The 22,974-nt window shown below is 39.2% G+C and overlaps 1 long non-coding RNA gene across 1 annotated transcript in view; it reads right to left on the bottom strand.

Annotated features, from left to right (window-relative positions):
• Nucleotides 1-953: 953 nt before the first annotated feature.
• The window catches only part of LOC107519316, a 115,281-nt gene continuing 93,260 nt past the window's right edge, over nt 954-22,974 (bottom strand). The window contains exon 3 of the long non-coding RNA XR_001599083.2: nt 954-1,054. This is a non-coding gene — a long non-coding RNA (uncharacterized LOC107519316). The remainder of the gene's footprint in view (nt 1,055-22,974) is intronic.

The raw sequence follows: 22,974 nt of genomic DNA, 5'->3' as shown, positions 1-22,974 counted from the left end.
ATCTCATATTCAATCACATTTGTTTCAGTATTTATTTAATTAAAAACACAACTATATTTATAATAGCAGTCTGTGCCTTCCAAGATCCATGGCCTTATTTCCTTCTGGAAGCACTCACCAAAGAGGAAGTTTAAATACTTCTCTTCATAGCCAAATATATCCTATTTTCATTACAAATGCCTGAGTGCATAGACAGTCACCATAGCTTTATTGATAATTGCGACTGATTAACCACAATCTGCAATAGAAGGAGGATTGAATGCTTTCTATTAATTAACATAGTCAAGTCAAGGAAAACAGCCTACATGAGGGATAGCTTGTATAAAAATAATTGACTCATTAATCTTAACCATATGAACATGTTCACATTAGCAAGGTCAGTTGCTAGAAAGGATTCAAACCGAATAGCACATTCATGCAAGTGTGATTTTGTAGTTATTTCATTTGGACTGGTATGGAATTCCTTAGAACAGTGAAGGTTTTCAGAAGGACATAGTCCCAGCAAAGGCAAAAGTTCATAATGGCGATCTTAGCTTCACTTTTCCAAGTTGTCAGAGCATTGTGGGGAGGAGCCACAGTCCAATTTTTATTCTAGCACAAAGGTAGCATCTGCACCCCAAAAGCAATCCCATGGGCACATGCTTCCTCATACTGGGATACTGTAGCTATAACCACCAGACGTACCTCAGCAGCAGCAAAGCATGCCTGCCAGGGGCAGTGAGCCAGACACACATTGCATCCTGGGGACCATAACCGGTTGGGAAAGGGGATTTGGGTCCGGGAGCACTTAAGCCTGGAAAGCAGTCATTTAAAATAATAACCAAAGGAAGTACTTCCTCACACAGCAGGTGGTAAACATGTGGAACTTGTTATTCCCCAAGAGGTGAACAAGCCAAGAAATGTAAATAGGTTCAAGAAGGGTTTGGAAAAATCGCAGATGCCCGATCTCTCACCGGTTGTTGAAGAGAGGTTCGAGGGGTTTGGATGCGTTCCCGACTTTTGATGTTACAGAGGCAGCTGCCACACTCCTTTACAAAACATCCCTGGTTCCAGCCTGTTCGAATGAAATATTTGGTGGAATGAACCATTAGATTGACCCACTATGGCATCTTTTGCTCTTATGGTCTTAAAGTAGCCTTCAGAGGAGCCCATCAACAGAGGTATCAAAGAATCTGGGCTCTGGTGCTGGCTTGGCTTCTTAAAAGCTGGGTGACTGAAGAAAAATCTCGAAACTTCCATGAATTCACCTGTGGAATGAGCTTGACTATATCTCTCCTCCTTCATAATAACATCTTAGTGATGAAATAAAGCTTTCTAAACTGTAAAGTGCTCTGAATATCAGAGGGTAGCATTTTTGGTAATCCAAACAATCTTCGATGCCTCATGGGCAAATCCGAGAAGTGCCACATTCAAAAGAAACAAAAATCAATTCTGAAAATGCTTAGACGATTATGACAAAACTAACATCTTAAAGGTTGTCTTCTCTTCTCACGGCTCCACACTTTATTCACCATCAAAGCTGCTACAAATCTGCTCTCTCTGTCCCCACCAAGCTCCAGACTGCTTCTCCCTGTCCCTATCCAAACTCCTTTTTTAAGCTTTATTTGGAAAACCAGTTTAGTATCTCTTCTCATCTCTCATTATCCCCATCAGCAAAACAAAGCCCAGGATCTGAACAAATTATCAGAAGGATATTATACCTGGGGATTTTTGTATGTTAATTTTTGCCCCCTCCCCCTACAATTATTTCCAGGCTTAGAATTCAATGATATGATATATGCTAAATTTTCACTGTTTCATGTGACAGGTGTGTCATATGGGAGTAGGTTTAGAAGTCAAACATCTCAAATCAACGAATGCTCTCTCAGGTACCTGCTTGTTCTGTGGACACTGTGGTAGTGGTGAAAGTCGAGGAAATCCATGGCACCTTATAAAGGTGCCATCCCTGGGGATCACCAAACATGGTGCTCTTTGATGTCATTATCACATGTGCCCCCACAATGACTCACTTATATGAAGTTACTTATCCAGCAACTCTGACTTCCTCTGATCAAAGCATAGTGAATATTCTATGAATCAGACTTTGGACTAAAACGGAATCAGTGTTTGAGTCTTACGCCCACAATTTAAAAACAGTGAGACCTTGGACAATTTATTTATCTTCTGTGGGCTACTATTTTGTCATCTAAATGGAGATTAAAAATATCAATACATCCCATTAGGATTAAATGACACGATGTATGTAAAGCACATGTGTGTTAGGCCTGGCACAGAGTAGGTACACTATAAATGACAAATGTGACTGTCACGGGTCCTCTGAGGTTTCACACAGATCTATACAGTGCCACGGAAACTGGGAGTGTGCTTGGTGGCATGAAAACACCAGCTGCTGCAATTTACACAAAGTCATCCCGAGTGATGTGGGAGATGACTACCTGGGGAACAACCAAATAGCTGACTCATTCTAGCGTTCCACCTCAGCTGGCTGTTCAAGATGCTGGAAAACTGCTTCTGCTCCAGAGGATCCCATAGCCCGGCTCTTCCCCCGGAGTCACTGTGGCAGGTGGTGTTTGTCTTATCTTCCACAAACCATTGTTTTCTTCAAGGATCATTGCTTGTCCAAGTCACGTATTAATTTCTTAACATTCTGTCAAGGTCTCCCTATGATTGTTATAGGCTTCCATGTAAGTAGATCACTCTGGGCCTATTAAATATTGTATTTGCTTAATGGCCAAACAGTTTCTGTATAAACATGCTGCAAAAAGAGATATTATCAATGAGCTTGGTGAGGAGCCCATGACTCTCATACACATCCCTCACATACCAGGAAGGACAGAAAAATGTCACCATAAATACCCATCAGGCTATCCTTTTATCCAAATCACACAATCTTTAGGTCTTCCAGAAACAAAGCTTTGGCCTTCATTATTTAAATAACTCAGAAATTATCATTTACTATTCTCTTAGAAAAAAGGTAATGATTCCCATTGTATCTACTGTTGTAAAATAAAACCAAAGTCCATTTTTATTTCAGGAGCAATCAGATGGCATGTAACAAAACAGTAGGGGTGAGCAGGGATTTGTTTCAGTATCTCACAGCCATTTATATTGATTTTTCCCAAGTTTGTACAAAAGAAAAGATTTCCCAGCTGAGCTGAGATCAAAAGTGGCTTATTTAACAGGATCTTGAGAATCCAGGAGGCCAGCTTGTTTAAATACTTCTAAGAATCTACCATCTGATTCTTTAAACCCTGTGTTTACAAAAGGGCAATCGGGTTGGGGTGGGGGAAGCATAGAGCAGAAGCCACCTCCTAAAAGGCAACACTAGAAAGCCCCATGAGACACCTTGGGGAATCGATGTACAGTTGCTACAGCTGACAAGTCATGCATTTCCTGCCTCTCTTCTGCCTTTGCTGCAGGCTTCACCACCACTCGGGTGGAAGTGAGAGACCTGCACAACAGGGAACACTGTAAACACGAATCGCTAGGTGTCCTGGGGGGACCTGCAACCTAAACTCTGTGGAAAGCAGTTCCACTTTGAGAAGTTGGATTATCAAAGAGGACATTAAGAGTGTTGCCAAGATAACAATGAGAACAGTTTAAATGATAAATATATAACAACTTCTACTGGAATATCAGAAAAACCCCATGACCCTTTGGATCAAGAAATGGCACCAACATCTAAAGATCTTAGAGGAAATGGGGATGAGGATATGACAGGTTTAAATTCTTCGGTCTCTCCAAGCATTCGGTGAGTCCACACTATATAGAAGATACTGTATTAGGCACCTGGGAATAGAAGAATACAAAGGTGGAAAGAACATGAAGACTGTGCCAAAGTAGCTCAAGGAAAGGAAAACAGTAATTAGAGAAATATTGAAACCCACATAACAGACTTGTTAACAGATTCGTTAACAGAGGTATAAAAAGTCTTGACGTACTAGTGGAAAATTTTGTGGAAGAAATGAAATTTAAGTTGGGTTTCGAAGATTTGTAAGAAAAGGAAAATGGCAGAGATGATTCTGTAGTTTTTATATTGGTTGCCTGCGTAGATAGTGACGCCATTCACTGGGATAAACCAGCAAAGGTGAGCAAGTCATAGAGGCAAATAAGTTCAATTTGAGATGAATATGAGGTCCCTCACTTCATCCATATAATTATATCCAAAGGATATTTGGAAATTCAGGTCTCGATCTTAAAAAACCTGATCAGCGCTCTTTCTTGGGTACTGTGTGTATATGAGTGTGTGTATGTGTGTGCACACGCACATGCATGCAGAGTTGTCTAGGCCCACACCTTTCATAATGCAGGTGACTTGGACACTTTTGTTTCTTGTATGTCAACTCTTGTAAAGCTATAGCCTATAGTTGCTATCCTCTGACGTTATGCTTTAACCTGAGGGGATTCACATAAAAGATCATATCTACATTTTTAGAGCTGTGGCAGAAAAAACTATTAAGATAATTTTTGCCTTGTATTGGCTTCTCTAATAGAACTGAAAAGAACTGAGAAAGTAACCCCTCCCCACTTCCTAAAAGGTCTGCCTTCTCTGAGTCTGTGTTCTAAGGGCACAGGAGTCTGGGTTGACAGGTTAGAGATTTCACCACAACTTTAGTGGAGATGGTCACCTGTGAAGACTGCTAAGTAGCCTGTTCTACAGAGAAGAAACACTCAAGAGGTGGGCAAGCACTTGGACTTTTCAGCAGCAGGTCTCCAGGACTGAGAGAAGAGCTTAGGGAATCACAGCAATTCCTGCAGGGCTTCTGTGAATCCAGTGAAAGATGCAAAAAGCTTCCAAAAAGACCCGATCTTAGCTGGTGAGGATAAGAAGGAAATATGAACATAATCTGTATATTATAAATGCCATTTAAATGGAAGCCGTTATTACTACTCAAACGCTCAATGCCGCCTCACCGTTACATACCGCTCTCGGGAAAGCTTCTCATCTCATGTTCACACAAGGCGAACGGAAGCCAACACCGAGCCCCCTTGGGTTTTGTGTCTTAAAGCTGAGTTTCTGGCATGAATGAGTAGGTGAAAATGCGTGGGTAAGGGCACATGTATGTGGGAATGTGTAAGGAATAGGTGGTGACTCCACCTTGATTAAGAGCACAATCTGTGTGCTGGTGCCGCTAATCGCGGAGGATCTCCCAGGCAGAACGCCAGGCAGGGCCTGCTGTGTTCAAGCTCAGGCCCCTGTGCAGGCGCCATTTTTCATTTCGCAATGATGCAATACATATAAATAGACATAACTTTAACAACAGTAACTGCTATAGATATGTGGGTATACATGTATGTAATACAAAATATATATACATATATATTTATATGTCATATAATTATGTAATAGAATAACTTTTTTCCATTTTGTTTCAGATCATTTAATAAGGATCCTGGAATTCTTGTTTTAAATCCACTTGCCATGTTATTTTAAGTGGGTAAGGGGTGTGTGCATGTGTGTATAAGAGAGATTTGTGTTCCATACTTCCTTAATGGCTGTTATGTCTCACATACTTCATTTTCCTTTTATAATACTATGTGCTTTCCTACGTGGTACTTCTACTTTAAAGTCCTTATTTTCTGGTAGTTATACTTTGATAGGGAGACTGACAGAGGATCAGTCCTTCTCTAGCTATGGGCTTCCTACAAAGCACATAGTATCCTAAAGGCAAAATGAGGAGTGTGAAATGTAACAACCATTAAGGAAGTATAGAACACGAAACGCGCGCGCGCGCTCTCGCGTGCTCTCTCTCTCTCTCTCTTTCTCTCTCTCTCTCTCTTTCTCTCTCTCTCTCTCTCTCTCTCTCTCTCTCTCTCACACACACACACACACACGCCCGCACGCGCTCATTCCCCCACCTACTACTGCCCATTTCCAATCAAATGGCAACAAGAATTCCAGGAGCCTATCAGAAGACCTGAAACAAAACGGGAAAAGTAGGCCACCCTGCAGCTTCCAGCATTCCCTGGAGAACTCCGTGCCTTCCGACAGCCTGCATGTCTGCTTCTATTTCTGACTCTTCCTTTAGGAGGCCCCTCAGGGCTTGACTGCTCTGTTCCAAGAGTACACAACCCAGGGCATTCTGGCAACCTGCTCCAGTTTCCATATTAGATTCAGCATTTGTGTATTGATACGCTTTCCCCAAAATTCATTTTCCATCATTAAGAGATCTGACACTGGTAGCCAGAAAAACCTGCCACCCTGTTTCCCTCTTCCTACCAAGGTCCATCCACTCACTATTTACACTGAAAAAAAAAAATGTTTACAAAATTTACAAACTTTAGAATAAATATGTATCCACATAAAGAAAAAGACATTAATGTTTTCTTTCACACTCACCTTATCTTAGTTTGAGAAAGCTCTCTCAGAGTTCAGGACGATAAAGCAAAACAGTTATACTGTCCCTCTGAAGGACAGACATCTTACTTTAAGAACAAAATAAGAGACACTCCTTGACTGAAGAAGGATCATTTACTTCATTTATGGAATATCTGAACTCATGTTAATCTATACTTGAGGCTTTTTTCAAATCTAATTTTATACCTGTCAATCCACCTGGCCATCAACAAACGATGTGGGGACAGGCAGGGCATGGGGTATCGCTAAGCTTAGCTCAGAGCTGTGAGGCTAGACAGGCAAAATAGCTGATGGAGCAGAATCAGCTGAAAAAAAAAAGAGAGCCCTAGGCAGGAGGAAAGGGGAAACCCTGCGGGTGGTGCATGAAAGCTCTCCTTCCGGCAAACCGACCAGGGACCCAGCCACACCTGGATTCAGTCAGAGTTCAAGGGGCTAACCAGCTGATTTCAAGTTTAAACATTCACTAAACAAGCCTTTCATGGAGAAAGACCTCAGGACCTTAGCAAACCAAAGGACGAAGCAATCTATCTCCCCATCCTTCCTTCCTTCTTTCCTTCTTTTTTTTTTTTTTAATTTAGTATTTGCATGTCCCTGCTTCCATAAAGGTTTGCATTGGCTTCTAAGGGAAAAACAAGCCCATTTGGCACATACAATAGGACCATTAAAATAAGAATAAAAGAACAAAAGATGTGAAATAATGTGAGAGCATGGAGAGATCAATGTAGCAGAAAATCTAGGCTAACTACATTAATCACAACTAACCTATAATCTAGCTTTGAATCTGGCTCTGCAGATGTAAGGAGTTACACAACACTTATTAACTAATGAAAATAAAGCATAACCTGCATCATGGAAAACAAAAATTTAATGTTGAGAAGAAAGTGGAGATTTATCATATTCAAATTGAAACTCACGGTTATTGAATATGACTATCTGCCAGTTGGCTCCTCACTTAATGCTCACAGTAAGCCTACAATATGGTCATTATAAGTACCCTTTTTACAGATAAAGAAGCAGGCTCTGAGAAGAGTGACCTGGACATTAAGCAACTTCATGGATAATTCATTCAATGACAACTTGACACATGCCACAAAATTGCTCTTTATTTGGTCAAAGACCTGAAAGAAAAGTCACTAGCGATACCAGGTTCTTCAAGAAGCAGCTGATGTCACAAATGAGCAGAAGCTCCACTTGAGAAAGAGACAAGATGGCATCAAAGAATTATTTAGGCCCTACCCTTGAGTGTGACATATCCCAGAACCAACTTCAGAGCAGCACTGAACTATTTTTGCTATTGCATAATTACATATCCAGGAGTAAAATCTATGAGGCTAGATAGTGCAGGAAGAAATGTCTGTGAACTCTCTTGGATCCTGTCCTAAATTTTGCTTTTCAGAGCTGTGGAGGGCAACTGTCAAGCTTCAATCTGGCATGTGCCAGGTTCTCTGGGACTTACAGTAAAAACGAAAAAATGATTTCTCAGGCTTCTGAAGGTAGTTGAAAATGGGGAGCTGGGTGGAACCTGACCAAATCTGGCAGGTCAGCTATTTTGCTGCCGTATGTCTCTTTCATGTGATAATTGATTTGATGTTCATGGAAATCCTGGGAAATGCATAGTATGATGATTTTCAATCCCATTTTGTGGATCGAAAAACAGAGACCATGAGAGATTAAGATTTTGCCCGTGAATTGGTATAATCATGGTAACACATGGATCTCCTGGTGCTAAAGCCTGTGCTTTTTGCCCTACACCCCACTTTCCCTTCCAATAAAAAACACCCTCCTAGAGAATGAAGAGCAGCACTGTGTATTGTGAATAAAATATTATTTAAATTGATTATGTGTCTGAAGAGCTATATGCCGGCCTGATAACACTTTGCCTTCTCTTCCATATTCTCTGATCAATAACTTATGGGCCTCAGAATGCTGACTTACGTAACTGAGCAACTAAAAATCCTGCAATTAATTTTATGCTTGCGCCATGCTTCCTGCATTTCTGCTATTATCTGGTTCTGATTTTCTACATACTGTTCCAAAACTGGGTCTCATTCAAAACCAAGCACCTTCTTTGTAAGTTTTTCCCAACTCCCCACTCTCAACTACCTTCAGAGGCCTGAGAAATCATTGTTCCATTATTGCTGGAAGTCCCAGGGAGCCTGGCACATAGTCTGACAGGTTGAAACTTGACAGCTGCCCCCACCACCCCTCCGAAAGGCAAAATTTAGGACAGGATTCCAGAGAGTTTACAGACTTTGCTTCCTGCCCAGGCTTCATAGATTCTGCTCCCGGATATAAGATTAAGCGACGACTGAAATTCCAGAGTTCTGAAAATATACTGTCAACTGAGATGACAGAAAACAGATGTGTGGAGCTTAGTTTCTTATGGTGTCTGGTGGAGGAGTTAAAGATTTTAACAAGGGATGGGAGCGGGGAATAGGAGTGGAAGAAAGAGAGGCAAAGGCTGTGAACTAGCTGCCTTGAAATCTTGGTTTAGAAGCAGTAGTTAGAAAATTGTGGTGATATCATATTCTTTTGTCCTGTTAAACAGTTGTAAAATTTTAAAATCTAAGACAAAGGATATATAGAATATTATTTTTCATTGACACCAGGTAGACTACACTATTGTACTCAGAACTGGTTTGAAATTAAGAAAACCTAAATTTTTAGCCTGTTACGACTGGTCTAAACAAATGGGAGGGAATCTGAGTTCAAGTGCTACAGTTTTCTGTCTAATAGAATAATCGAAGAGGTGCAACATTTATTTTTAAAACACAAATTCACCTAGGCCTTATCCATCCAAGGATATTATAACAGTTATGGTGATGATGACAATTCAAGTGTCATGGAGTCCTGATTCTACTTGTTACTACAGGACCATGGTCTGCCATGAAATAATTCCTTATTATATCATCTACTTTTGAGAGTTCCAGGAAAGTTTTACATGTATTCACAAATCAGGCCACTCTTACCACCTCTATTGCCTCAATTGCCACAATGGGGCCCTCAAAGTGCCAGGCCTGGGGGAACAGATGGCTCGAACTCCTCTGCCATGCAAGACCTGCTCAGAGGAACTAGAAGAAATATTGCTTCTGCCTTTCTTCTTCATGTTTTAAGTGGAATGACTTTGTCATATTTTACCCAGAGCCCTTTACCTCCACAGAATCAGAAATGAGTTCCTAAGATTGGGCCAGAGATAGCTTTGAGTGGCAGCCTTCAGACTGTATCCAGAAAGCCCCTTTTGTCTGACAACCAATGCTGGATTATAACAAAGTCAAGTTTACCATATCAATGCCCTCTTCCCAAGAGGTTCCTCAGTGCCTTAAAAAGATAGACTTCTAGCAAACTTACTCAAACTCGTTAGACAGTCATTCATTTAACAAATGCTTACTAAGTGCCTACTGTGCACTACGAATAGCTGAATCTCAGTATTCTAAGGTGTTGGTTCTCTTTAGACCCTATACAGGTCCTAGGCATATTCACTCCTTCTAAAATGTAAGAGCGCACCAGCAGTCACTGGTAACCACAAGGATATATTTCCAACTGTATCACCATCTGAATGCATGTAATATTAATCATTCCACACTCAAAGTTCTCTTTTCTAAAGACATACTCAAAAGCCCACAGGATAGCTGTACTTAGAAAGATACTATAGGCTTTTGAGGAACTAAAGCAATTCTGCCAACAAAAGTCTCCTCTGCATCAATAAAGAAGAAAGAGTAGGCTTTATTATTAAAGTACAAATGTAAGACAGCACCAAAGTGACTCGAAGTCTGGATAGAATTTCACACAAATTTATACAGTGAAGTGGAATAAAGAACAATGACAATTTCTCTTCTCTTCTTGAGAGATAAATGGACATACCTTGTAACTGTCTTCTGTACATCTTAGAAGGGATAATTTATGAGGTATGTATTTACAGTTCCAAGAGTCAAAAGGTCTGCAAACTTACACTGTAAAATTGAAAGGTTGGACCTCTTATTGAGCCTATTATGTTTTTTAAGGAGGCACCCTAAGAAAGGGAGGGTGGGGAGATAGTCATCATTTTACCCCTACAAAGCTTGAGGGTCCAAGATATAAAAAGGACCCACATTACCAAGTTAAAAATCACTGGATTTATATTGGCATTGGTGTGGTTCTGTGCAGGATATTTCACACAGGGTATTTGTAGACATAGTCACAGATATTTAAGTTTCCACAAAAGAGCACATTTGCATTCAACAATTATTTTCCCTGCGAGTTACTCACTGTCATCAACCAAAAGCAAATCTCAATGGAAAATGATGGTTGGAGAAAGAATTGGGGCATATGGGCCTTAACAAGCCTGGAAAGACAAGGAGTAACCACAGGAAAAAAAAAAAAAGATGGTTTAGAAAAACATCGAATATAAATTTTGCTGGTTTCATAAACTTATCAAGAATGAACATTCCATTCAATATGTGTATGTGGCATATATCTCAAATTAATAACTATTTGTATTCTTTAAACCAACATTTTCTAGTAGAATTTGTTGAAGTAGTAGTTAATATTTTGGTTTTTCATTTTGTTTTCATTTTCTGTTACCCAAGAATGAAAAGGAGTGAGAGTTATGTGTAATTTGGTCTCAGTATTTTCCTCTGGTCACCTTTTTCCTCACTTTAATACATTTGTAGGATCCAAAGAAGAATTTGCTTGAAAACAACTTTTTCTTTCGGGATTTTGTTGTCTGACCTCTCTAACCTCCATAGCTGTTTGAGTCAGCCAAGAAGTTCTCAGTATAATCACAGCATGGTGTGGGGAGATAGCAGCTTCTTAACTGCAGACAACAGCTCAAATTCCGTCTTTTGAGAAAGGAGCTGGACCCCTGTGAAAGCTGAATTTCCCATGATGCACCCTGAATTAGCTAGCACTGGAGCCAGAAGCAAGGCCAAGTCATAACATCTGCAAAAATGCATCTGTAGAGAATGTTCAGTTTTGTTTTGATTTTTGTTTCTGGCTAGCACTAGAAATAACACTTCAGTAAATTTCAACCCTCATTTTGACTCTTCCATTACAATTTAGCTTAACAGGAAGTCCACCCAGGTCTCTGCAGGAGTAAATAGGCACCTCGGTTCAGACACCCCACAAATTGGACCATCTCAGCATCTTCTGACTTGTGTTTTCTTTGCTTTCAAAAGGCAAGCCCTTCAGTTCCAGCTGCAAGAATTATTAACTAAAGACAAGCTGTGCTGGCTGATGAGCAGGGCTCTGCTGGGTCTCCTCTCACCTCAGATAATACTAGCTGAGCCAACATTCACCTGGTGGCTTTCCCCTGCGTTGAAAGAGAAGTCAGAGGGAGGGTTTCTGTATCAAAAACAATTGTTGGAATATTTTTTAAAAACAAAACTTTCAGGCAATGAATTCTTTTTGGCAAATAAATTCTAACATCTAGCAAAACAATTTCTTCACTTTCTTTTAATACAATTCCTTCCTAGAAACCAGAGCAGAAGGATTTGCAGCAGGCAGGCCACATTGGGGTCTTTTCTAAGCATTAACTTTTGCCTGCTGAGGTATACTGTATGCAGGAGCTCAAAATAGAGGAAAACTCTCTAAGGAAAATTGTGCAAATTCAAACTCAAACTCCTAAAAACAATTCTCTAAACAAATCATCTAAATCATCCAAAGATTATTTTAATTTTTCTAACATTTAATTTTCTGGTCAAAGAAAACATGATTATCTGTGAGTATATCTAGGTGTTAGAATTTATGGAAAGTATTTTTTTTTTTTTTTTTTTTTTTTTTTTTTTACTTTTTGACATTTCCATCCAAACAATGCATGCATTTTTTGTGTGTATGGGGAATGTTTTGTTTTATTTTTTAATTTTAGATGTTTGTGGGTGTTTTATTTATTTATTTTTATCATATATTTCAGTGTGACTAGCCTTCCCAAAGCTTACTGCCTCGAGCACTTTTCAATCTAAGAGAGGTCTCAGGAGTCACCTGAGCCAGCCAGATTTTCGAGGCAACCAGTTGTGGCACACACATTAACTTTATTACCTCGTCTGACTATAATTTGAGACCTCAAATCTGTTGAATCAGATACCCAGGGACAGCTAAGAAAGGAAGAGGCTCACCAGGTTTATTGCACTTGCTGAAAAGAGGGCAGCATGACTGAGTGCAGCCAGGATACGCCAAGGGCGGCGCTTTTATATGGGGCTCGGCAATTTAATTTGTCTTTGTATTTTATGAGTTGCAGGCAGAGATGTATTTGCAGAGAAATACATGGGCATTTTTGAAAACGATTAATTAAGCATGCAATTTATATGAAAACAATTTACTGCAGGACATTATCAGGGCACCCAAAATGCAAATGCAATTTCCTTGCCTTCTAATTTGTGGACATAATTTATTTTGATTGTGCAATTAGGAAAGGAGACCTTTATTAATTTCAGTGCAAGTCTAAAGAACCGAGACAAATTTAGCAGTGAAAGAGTCAGCCTTAATGGAAAAGAGGAAGGCGTGGCCTTGGGATGTTGCCTTGTGGATAAGCTCTCTGAATCTGAAACCATGGGATTATATTTATTTCTACTCCAGACTTTCTTCAACAGGTCATTTAACCACTGTGAGCTCCAGCTTTTTCTTCTGTAAAATGAAACTGAAAAAAACTTGGGCACGTAGTGGCAGGTTTGAAGGGCCCGTCATGGTTTAGTTCATCCTTTGGTAATGGCACGCTGTCCCGTACCTGGCCTCTCTACGCAGCCTCATCTCTCCCCAGGCCTCCCCTTCAAGGTGAATGCAATTTCATGGCCTGCAGCAGGTTCACTGCAGTGCCCTCACCAACTGACTCTAGACCCACACTCACCCAGAATGGAAAAGACACAATAGCCTGAAGCAAATTTTTGTCTTAAGAGAAGCAAACTGCCAGTGTGGAAATGGCACCCATGACTTCATCAGCCCAGTCCTATAACACACCAGTACATTAGTTCAAATCATCAAAATTCCTAGCTATTTTCAAGTTATAAAGCTCCCAAAGGAGTAGACTTTTTTTTAGGAGTTGGCGAAAACAATCGAATCATCAACAGATAAGTATTTTGGAGACCTCCTGGAGGCATAAAGAAAGCGCTCATTGGCCTCTGGCCCCACTCTTTTCCCCGATGCCCACTGAACACAGAAAATGAGAATGGAATGAAAGAAACGAACATGCTCTAGATCTCATGCTTGACTCTCTTCCTATGTTAAGTCATACCAGGGCCATAATGGCCTCATAAAGCAGGTATTTTTATTCTCATCTTGCAGATGGAATTCATAAAAGTTAAGTGAAGCTCAGAAAGGTTAGGTGAAACCCATATCCAATTGACTATGGAGTCCCTGCTCTTTTTCCTGGACCACTGTGGATTCCCCTGGGAATGAGGAGAGGCAGGCTGGCGGAGACCTTCCCTCTTGTGAGCCTTCCTTTTAGCAGCTGAGCCTTAAAGAGACATTTTAGACATGTTCTGATTCCAAGTGGCACTTAGCATGTGCGTGCTGAAAATCACCACTTTCTCCATTTTGTGTTAGTCTTTGACCTTTCCTTGGGTTTTGATAAACTATCACCTTCCATTTCAATAGCATTTGATTGTGTCCTAAGCACATTCACAATAGTTAATTCTATACATAACCTGTACTTGACCAGACTGTACTTGCAACATAACATTACATTTTTTCCTTCATATACAAATTACAATTCCACTGAATGTTCACATATCCAAATTAGCAGAAATCTAAGCTTTTCACCCTCACATGAAGAAGCTCCCTCCTTGTTACGATTAGAATCCCCAAGTACACTCACCCAATCCTCAGATTCAGTCTGGATTCTCCTGCTTTAAGGGTGAAGGTGATGGTCTAGGCAAGCCAAAGAAATGCCTTGTTCACTGCCAGTGTCGACACTATCACCAAATCAGGAAGGCGCTACTGTTCATTGAACAGGCACTGGAAAACCTCGGAATTGGAAGTAACACCCATCTGCTCCCCCTGTTGCTGTGGTTACTGGGACACTGCGTCATCACCTGAACTGAAAGAGTTCCCAAATCTGACGGCCCCAGTACCATCCCCTGTAGTGGCTCCTTGAATCCCACTGTCAGGTTCAACCACAGATGACCCCACCCAAACCCAGCCTTGGTGCTATCCGGGAGTCGCTCATTCACACTCTTCCCTGTGGTAGGGTGATTTTCTCTTAGAGCTCCTGCCAACTTTTCTAGAGCTCTGACCCAGGTAGGCTTTGCCCCAGCCCACCAGAAATTTAAAGGCTTCTTGGGCACCTTGTAAATGTATAAAAATACACAAGAATAGAGTGGAGTTTTACCAGATATCTAAACACCTTAAAGGAGTCATTTGGTGGTCCTTCTCAGAACCAAGTGAGTTTGCCCAAGAGTGAATAAATTTTCTCTCCTAGAGAAAGAAAGCTGCTTATTGCTCTAAAATGACAATTATTTGAAAGCCAATAAATAGAGCTAAAGCCCTGTCTGCCTAGGTACTCTATTTAAAAAACAAAAACAAACAAACAAACAAAAAAACTTTTTTCCTCTGTCTAGGGTTGTTTAGAACACACATTCATGAGGATGTGAGAGGCAAGCATGCACACTTCTCTTGAGGTGTCGTGGTATAATACAAATGATGATTATTCCTATTACAGAAATGATGTCACACATGATTCATTGACTGTCCACAGTGACACCGTACAAGGTGCTGTTTAATCATTGCAATAACCTTACAAGGTAGATACTACCATCCTTCTTGCATTACAGATGAAAAAGCTTAAGCTCAAGGAGGTTAAGTAGCAAACTAATAAATGGCAGGGCTAGGATATGATCCCACATGTGTCCGACCCAAAAAGCCTGTTTTCTTAAACATTTATGAATTTCACTAGAAATAACCAATTTGTATAAACCTTCATTGCACCCTTAGATTTAACAATTACTTGCTGAATGACCTTTGGCAAAACACACTTTCCTTAATTATCAATTTTCTCATTTGTAAATGAGAATAATAATGACCACCTTCCAAGGTTTGTGAGAAAATAAAAACTTCAATAGTATAAAAAGACCTTTCTAAATCATAAAACCTGTAAAACATAGTTATATTTTCAGCTCGTCTCTTAGTAACCTGGGCAGTAACATGATGAAAACAGACCCTGGAAATCTTGATGACAGTGGCTATTACTTTGATTACAAGGATTGCCTTCTGCCCTGACAGTTTGGCGAGATAGGAATAAGATGCCTCTAACATAACTCACACATTACAGTGGACATCTGTCACTTGTAGCTGCCAAAATCTTTTGATAATTCTTCACATTGTGAATCCCACCTTCTCAACACGGAAATAAAAAACCAAATAAACAAAAACACTATATCCTAATCTCTTTTGCCTTGAGTTTGAGAACAGACTTGTGGTTTGGTCCCACACATGTGATACTGATGTGCAGGGACAGACATATGACAGGGCCAGTGGTGGCCCCAGTCAGGGCTGGTCATTGTACACTTTCTCTAACCTATGTGATCATCCTGACAGATAAGTAATATTACCATGATGCCACGACGGAAAAATCTGAAGTTCAGAGAGGTTAAGCAGATTATGTAGAAACATACAGCTAGTTAGTACAGAAGCCAGTCTTCAGAAAATGCCTCTCTTTTTCCAAAGCCCCTGTAGCACTCTGGAATGAGGGATGGATTTCCAGACTTCTGAGGATCAGCCTTCCCACAAAGAGAAAGAAATCACCCATTTTAAAAGATTTAATACCCACTGTTACATAATGACATCCCCTCCAAAAAAAAATAACATCTCTAGATACATTTAGGTATTCATGTAAGATATTTTTCACGAGTGGGTTTATTTAATCTGAAAGAACAAAGATTTATTTTTCATATTACTCATTCTAGTGGTTTTATGTATTTAAATTACAAACTAAGAGGCAGTTTTAAGTAATGAAAGGTAAATGGCATCTATTGAAGCACCAAAACATTCATATTTCAAAGAATTATCATCGTTATTCAACAATATCATATTTGAAGTTTGTTCTCTTTTTTTAACTTCAAGGAAAATGACTCTGAAAAGTCACAATGTTTTTGTTATAATCTAAGTGTCATGAAAAAAGAAAACACAGGTTTATTATGTGAGAAGGGAGTCACTAAATGAGAGACCGTACAGGTCCATGACAGCAACCAGCTCTCCCCTGGTGGCAATGGCTCCAGTGATGGGTTCAGATTCCCAGGCCAGGTGTATCCTTTCACTTTTATTGCCTTCAGTTTGTGCAAAGAAAATAATACATGATGCAAAATTTTGCCAGGTCAAATAAAATGTCTTAAGGAAATAAAACTAACCATTCTACAAGCACAATCACTTTGACAGAAGTCCTTAAAACAGGTCAGTTGTTTCTTACAGTTCAAGTATCTGGAAATCCAGAAATATCTGCACAAAAATGAGGGGCATAAAGTGTGTTGTGTTGCATTAATATGCTGCATTTTCTTGATTCTGAGATAGCATTATCGGATGCTCCACTGGATTATTAACAGCTTCTCAGAGAAAAAAAGAAACAATATTTCAAATGAACATGTGTTTTTAAGATGGACCTCAATTTTCTGAAGAAAAAACAGTAAACACACATGCATATGCGCGCGCGCGCACACACACACACACACACACAGTCTTAGATTCAAACCAAACAACATTTACTGAGAAAGGATGAAACATTGCTAGTCTGTCATTTTCTGTATATTCCTTTCTATTAATTAAGACTCTGAGTTAATAGTAACTAATTCAACCATTAAACCACAGGAAAATTCTAGTATAAGGCTATACAGAGGAATCACATTAAATCCAAAGATTAGATATTAATAAGAGACAGAAGCTAGCAACTAGAAGATTGAAGAATCTTAAGAAGTACCCTCTCTGCATTGTTTGTCTCTACTCTTTTGCATAACTTCTTTATTTTTAGCTTTCTTTGTAGACAAGCTTCTTTCTTTCTCACCCATATGGTAGTATTTGACAAAACCAGAGTTTACCTCTCTAGGTTCAGATTATCCCCATTCCTAGGAAAGAGATTTTGATTGTCTAACTTCAGTCAAATGTTCTCTATGTCTTAGAGGGGAGGAGGATAGCAGAAGTTGGGCCATGCACAAAGATAACAGTGCTAAGGACTCACCCATGTGAATGTAGTGGGGCGAGGGGAACATGGTTCTCAGGCAGGGGAGAGCAGCTCGAGGCTGGGCAGCCTGTCCCTAAAGCCCAACTCCCAAATCCCCCAACTCTCTAAATTCGGAGCTGCTTTCTTTACCCCAGCAGCTCACGCATTCCAAATGAACAGCTTGGAACACAGGCAGATGAATGTATGTTTAAGAGACCTCCTGAGGGGGGCAGCTTTTCAAAGTGGCCTTAAGTCTTAGACAACAAATTTGGATGTTATACCGTCCCTCTCAGCACATATCTTTTAAATGAACATTGGCGTTTGTAAGACCAAGCTCCATACAGTTTCGCTATTTCAATTACTTGTAAACGGAGATGAAGAAGCTTTGGTTTTATTACTAAAAGATTCCAAAATTTCACCAATAAAAATTGGAATACCTGAATATAATGTGAAAGTGAAATTACAGCTCCAAAAGCAGGTGGTCAGTGCTTTGCCCCCAAACCAGTACTGCACCTGCACCCGAGATTCATCAGCTGGGCCTAACACCTGTGTCCTGTGACAGGGAACTCAGTTCGGGCTTTTCGCTTTTGTAATCTTACACATAAAGACTAAAAAATAAAACTGTGATAGACAAAGGGCTTATGAAAATTGGCCATCTTCAACAGGTAGGGTAAAAATTACCAATTTAAATGCCTAGCACATTTTGACATGTCATTTGTTTTTACTATGCAGAAAAAGTTATGTTTTCTGATATATTTTTTGGTTACTTTTGTCATCCTAGAAAATTTTTCTTTCTTTTCTTTTCTTGTTTTGTTTAGGGTTTTTAAAATATCTGTAGTGACACTAATAATGTCGAAATCAGGTTAGGAAGAGATCAGGAGGTATTCATTTGCCCTGAAAAAAATCCTCCTCACTCACTTGGTCCCACGTGCATGGTTTTTCCCAGCAGCAGTGACTAGAAGGGAGCAGAGGCACCTTAGGCCTCCCAGGGGTTCTAGCTGCCTCTGATATTCTCTTTTTGCTCCAGAGAAGTCCCTCCATTGAAGAAATGTTCCCTGTACTGGGACCTTTACATTCTGCCTTAGGAAAGGAATCAGAGGCTTCCTTGAGTCATCTGCAATCCTTCTGTGACAGGGAAGCTGAAAATCCTGATGTTGATATTTTCTCTTTGAATAGAGGTCCTTCTATGAAAACTAGTGGCTGTATTAACGACTGCTTGCGGGCAAGGAAAGGGAGACAGGATGCAGAGAACCAGTAATATGGAACTAGTCCATGATTAAAATAATCAAAACAGAAGCAGGGAAAACATGAAAGAATAAACAGTGGAGGTCTCTGACCATGAGACTACATGTATATGGTATAACTTGGTCCTGTGAAAAAAGAGCTTAAGCCAAATTTTTATAGCTCAAAGAGAGTTTGATTCCCTTCCTGTATTTTCCTTTTTTAGAATAGCAGTTCTTATGGCCAACAGATACACTTATTCAGCTGATTTCATGATCCGAGGTGGGGTGTATCACCAGCTGACTAATTCAAAAGTGGCCTCACAGAGTGATATCACCTCAGTGAATTTTTTAAATCCACTGCTGGGGGCTGGACTCATATTGACTAAACCCTAAATCTAATATCTGAAGCCAAGATACCAATTTATTTATGTACACTAAAATAAAATGCCAAAAGGCCCATATACTCAGCCCACTCAGCCCAAGCATTCTCTTTCTATAGGTGCATTAACTAACAAAGGAACCAAATTATAACAACAAAGTAATTTGATGAACTTAGAATCAAAACTAGAAGAGGTAGTTTATGAGTTAAATGTTTAATAGCATCAGGCTGAAATTACATAATGTATTAATATCTTCAATAGGAGGGACATTAGACTAGATATATCAAATCCTTGGGCAGGTTCTCTTTCTCTTCCCCTCTTTCTCTCCCTTTCTTCTTCCCATTCTCTCTCCTTCCCTCTCTCTTACCAAATCATTTTAGCCAAATTCACACCTTGACACGGACTTTCTTTACACATGTTTATAGTCTCAGTAAGTTTTCTTTCTGGTCTTATGAACAACCAAGACATTCTCTTTCTAATAGAGAAAATTCATTACATGTTTGTTTTAACTGTTTAACTCTCAGGCAGCAATCTGATTTATTTTATTTCCAGATTCTTGGAGAATGTCGTATTATAGCTACAGGAACTTAAAACGCTATTTTTTTCTGCCACATTGGGCATTTCCAATGCTTGATATTTCACCTTTCAAGCCTCCTATGCTTGATGCTCTGCAGGCGAGAGTCAAAAAAAAATTAGCATCACCAGGATTTCCCAAGCCTTTGAGATGTAATATGCTCTGATGACCTCACATGCTTATTTGTGAATCCTTCAGTTTTTCCTGGAATTTGCAAGGGATTGGTGGTATGACCAACATCCAACATGGGATGATCAAATGGGGTCGTTTGTTTGTTTGTTTGTTTGTTTGTTTGTTTGTTTGTTTGTTTTTAGACAGGAGGAAGCAGGTGGTTTGTTTTTTTTTATTACATTGTGTGTTCACAACCCACAGTTAGATTTTGTTCTGTCACCACGTATTGGGGTTTTACGTAAAAGGCATCTGCAATAGCAGAGACGTGAATAAATTTTGTCATGGAAATGTAATGGATGACAGTGGTATACCAATGACTGGAAAGGGAAAGACTCACAACTTAAAAAGATTAAAAGGATATAAAAGAATGAGGGAGTGAGAATTCAGACAGCCTCAACATTTATGCATTCAGTTTTCAAACTCACATATTTCAATAGATAGACAGATAGATGATAGATAGTTAGATAGATAGATAGATAGATAGATAGATAGATAGATAGACAGACAGACAGAGATAGATTAGATAGATATAGGTATAGGTGTAGGTATAGGTATATGTATAAGTATAGGTACAGGTATAGGTATAGAGATAGATGATATAGATATAGATATAATTGATATAATATAGATGTAAACATAGACACAGATATATGTAATCCTAATATATTTCTGTGTCAAACTTGAACATTCATATCTCAGGTGACAAATGATTTCTCCAAGTCACCTCTCAGCCAATGGTTACATTTCAGTCTCACTGTATTTGTGGATACAGCACAATTTATGCAATTATTCATTTTTTTCTTTTCCCTATTATTTTATAAATAGGAGTAAACAAGAAATAGTAAATAGCTGACACTAGCTATAAAATGCATAAGTCTCACACTTGTTGAGACAAAAAGGGAACTCATCAGGCATGCCAACAGCAGAAAATCATTAACCTAAATTGAATTCTTGCTGAAATAAGCCAGTTGGTTGTGCGTTCAGATGCAAAGGAAAGTAGCAAAAAGAAAGAATATCTTAATAATATTGGAAATGTAATACTGAAGATTATATACAAAAGGAAAGATGTAATTAGAAAGTTTAAAATACATTTTGCTCTTTATGACTTAGATTCTATTTTTCGACTTTCATATATTTCATTTTCTTGCACATTTTCAGGTATATACTAAATCTTAAAGCTATTTCTCAGTCTTCTCTGGAATAGAAAAAACAAATTAGCAAAATACCCAGAGGCCTTGAGACTACATTTCTATTAGCAAAGAAAGGCCAGACGTATGGGTGAGCCATGTCAAAGCTTTCTGTTACATTCTGCTATCAGACCCCTGCCTAAGATGAAGAAAGTGAAGGAAAATCTCTGTGAGAGAAGATATTTCCCTCTTAGCAATGGTGAGCTGATTGTGTTAATAAAGGTTACACACAGACTTTGCTATCACAGTAGCCAGATTGTGCTATCTCTCAAAAGACGCGTTCACACCAGGAAGCACAAGTCAAACAGTGAGCCTCTTCTTAAGGGCTAGTCTCCTAAACATGTCTCACTGATTAATGAGTACCTTGGCATAAGAATCTGAAAGTTGAAAGATAATGTGAGAAAGTAGTACTCCTAGAATCTGCACCCCCATCTGTCTGAAGACTACTTTCATACTTCCCCTACATTATGTACCCAAAACCAAAATTCCCACATCTCGAACTTTGTTTATTTAAGCAGAAGCACAGCATCATCACGAATAGCAACAATGAAGATCAAAGAGAATTCTAGGAAATTAAGGTACAGAGAATGCAGACCAAAGAGGATTCAGGCATCCCCAAATTCCATATTACCTCCTGCTTTGGTGTGTGTTACTCTTGAAAAGATACAGAGAGAGTCCTAATGTTACATTTTGTCACTTAGTGTACAGGTAATACAACCCATGTTATCGCCACCTAACATTTGAAGAACATGTTACAATACCAGGTGTTGAAGAAAATGTGGAGAGATGGGAGCTAGGGGAATATAAATTAGTAGAAGCATAAGAGAGCAGTCCAACAGCATTTATCCAGTGGAATAGCCTTAATCAGTTAAAAAGAAAAAAAAAAAAGAATGAACTAAAGCTAAATCTATTGCCATGCATCTCAGATGTTTAATGGTGAGTGAAGAAAGAAAATTGCATAAAGCTACAAAGTTTAGTAAAGAAAGTCTATGTCAAGGTGTGAATTTGGCTAAAGTTTAAGACATATGGAAAAACAGTATGCATTTTAATGGATACATCCATGTGTAATAAAGGTAGACAATTATGAAAGAGAATTCTATCAGCTGACCTCAAGATGGCAGTTATCTTGGTGGAGGGAGAGAAATGAGACTGGAGAGAGGTCAAAAAGGAGTTTCAACTGATTGCATTTATTTCTTAAAAAAGAAAATTCTTAGGCGAATATGGCAGAATGTTAAAATTTGTTTAAACTGGATGATGGCAGATCGAGAACACACATTTACTTTTGTTCTCTCCCAAACCCCACCAAAATTATTTAAAAATGTATTTTTAAGGCATAAATTTTAAAAAAGAATGGGAAAGGAGGTAAGACAGCAGAAACAAACTTTGGCACTGGAAAGCAGATGGGATTTGATTTCAAAGGGCTGAGAAAAGGGAATCCTATGCTGACAGTGGGGAAGCAGAAAAACAACTTGATTTTCTCTGCAGGACCCCAAAAAAGTTCAGAAACTGGCAATACGAAGTACTGGAAGTACAGATGAAAGTGGAGCTAAAATAGGATGATAGGTTGAAAGCCTGTTTTAAAGGCAGTTAGATCCTCAGATTCCTATCTTTTTATGAGCAGTTTGGTGACTGCCCTACTCACCTTACTTGAGAGGTCTAAGTTAATTCCCTGAAGAAGGTAAAACAGAGGGTCCCTCAACCTGGGGTCATCTGACATAGGAGGAATCTATTAAAAATAGAGCTAAGAGAATTTTTATATATTGAATTCTGAAACCCACAAATCTCTTCCCTCACTTGGTTCCTAAAACAATGGTACTCTCCAGACAAGACACCGAAATAATTTTCTCTAAAGAATCTGTCTATCCCAATAGATAGTTGTTTTGTTCATTGGTTAGTTGGTTGGTTGGTCAGTCGGTCAGTCTTTACAACACTTTGTAAATGTAAAACCTGTTGTGAGTCCACAGGTCA

Source organism: Rousettus aegyptiacus, unplaced genomic scaffold (assembly GCF_014176215.1).
Source record: "Rousettus aegyptiacus isolate mRouAeg1 unplaced genomic scaffold, mRouAeg1.p scaffold_m13_p_3, whole genome shotgun sequence".
NCBI lineage: Eukaryota > Metazoa > Chordata > Mammalia > Chiroptera > Pteropodidae > Rousettus > Rousettus aegyptiacus.
This window is presented reverse-complemented; position numbering and strand designations above follow the sequence as displayed.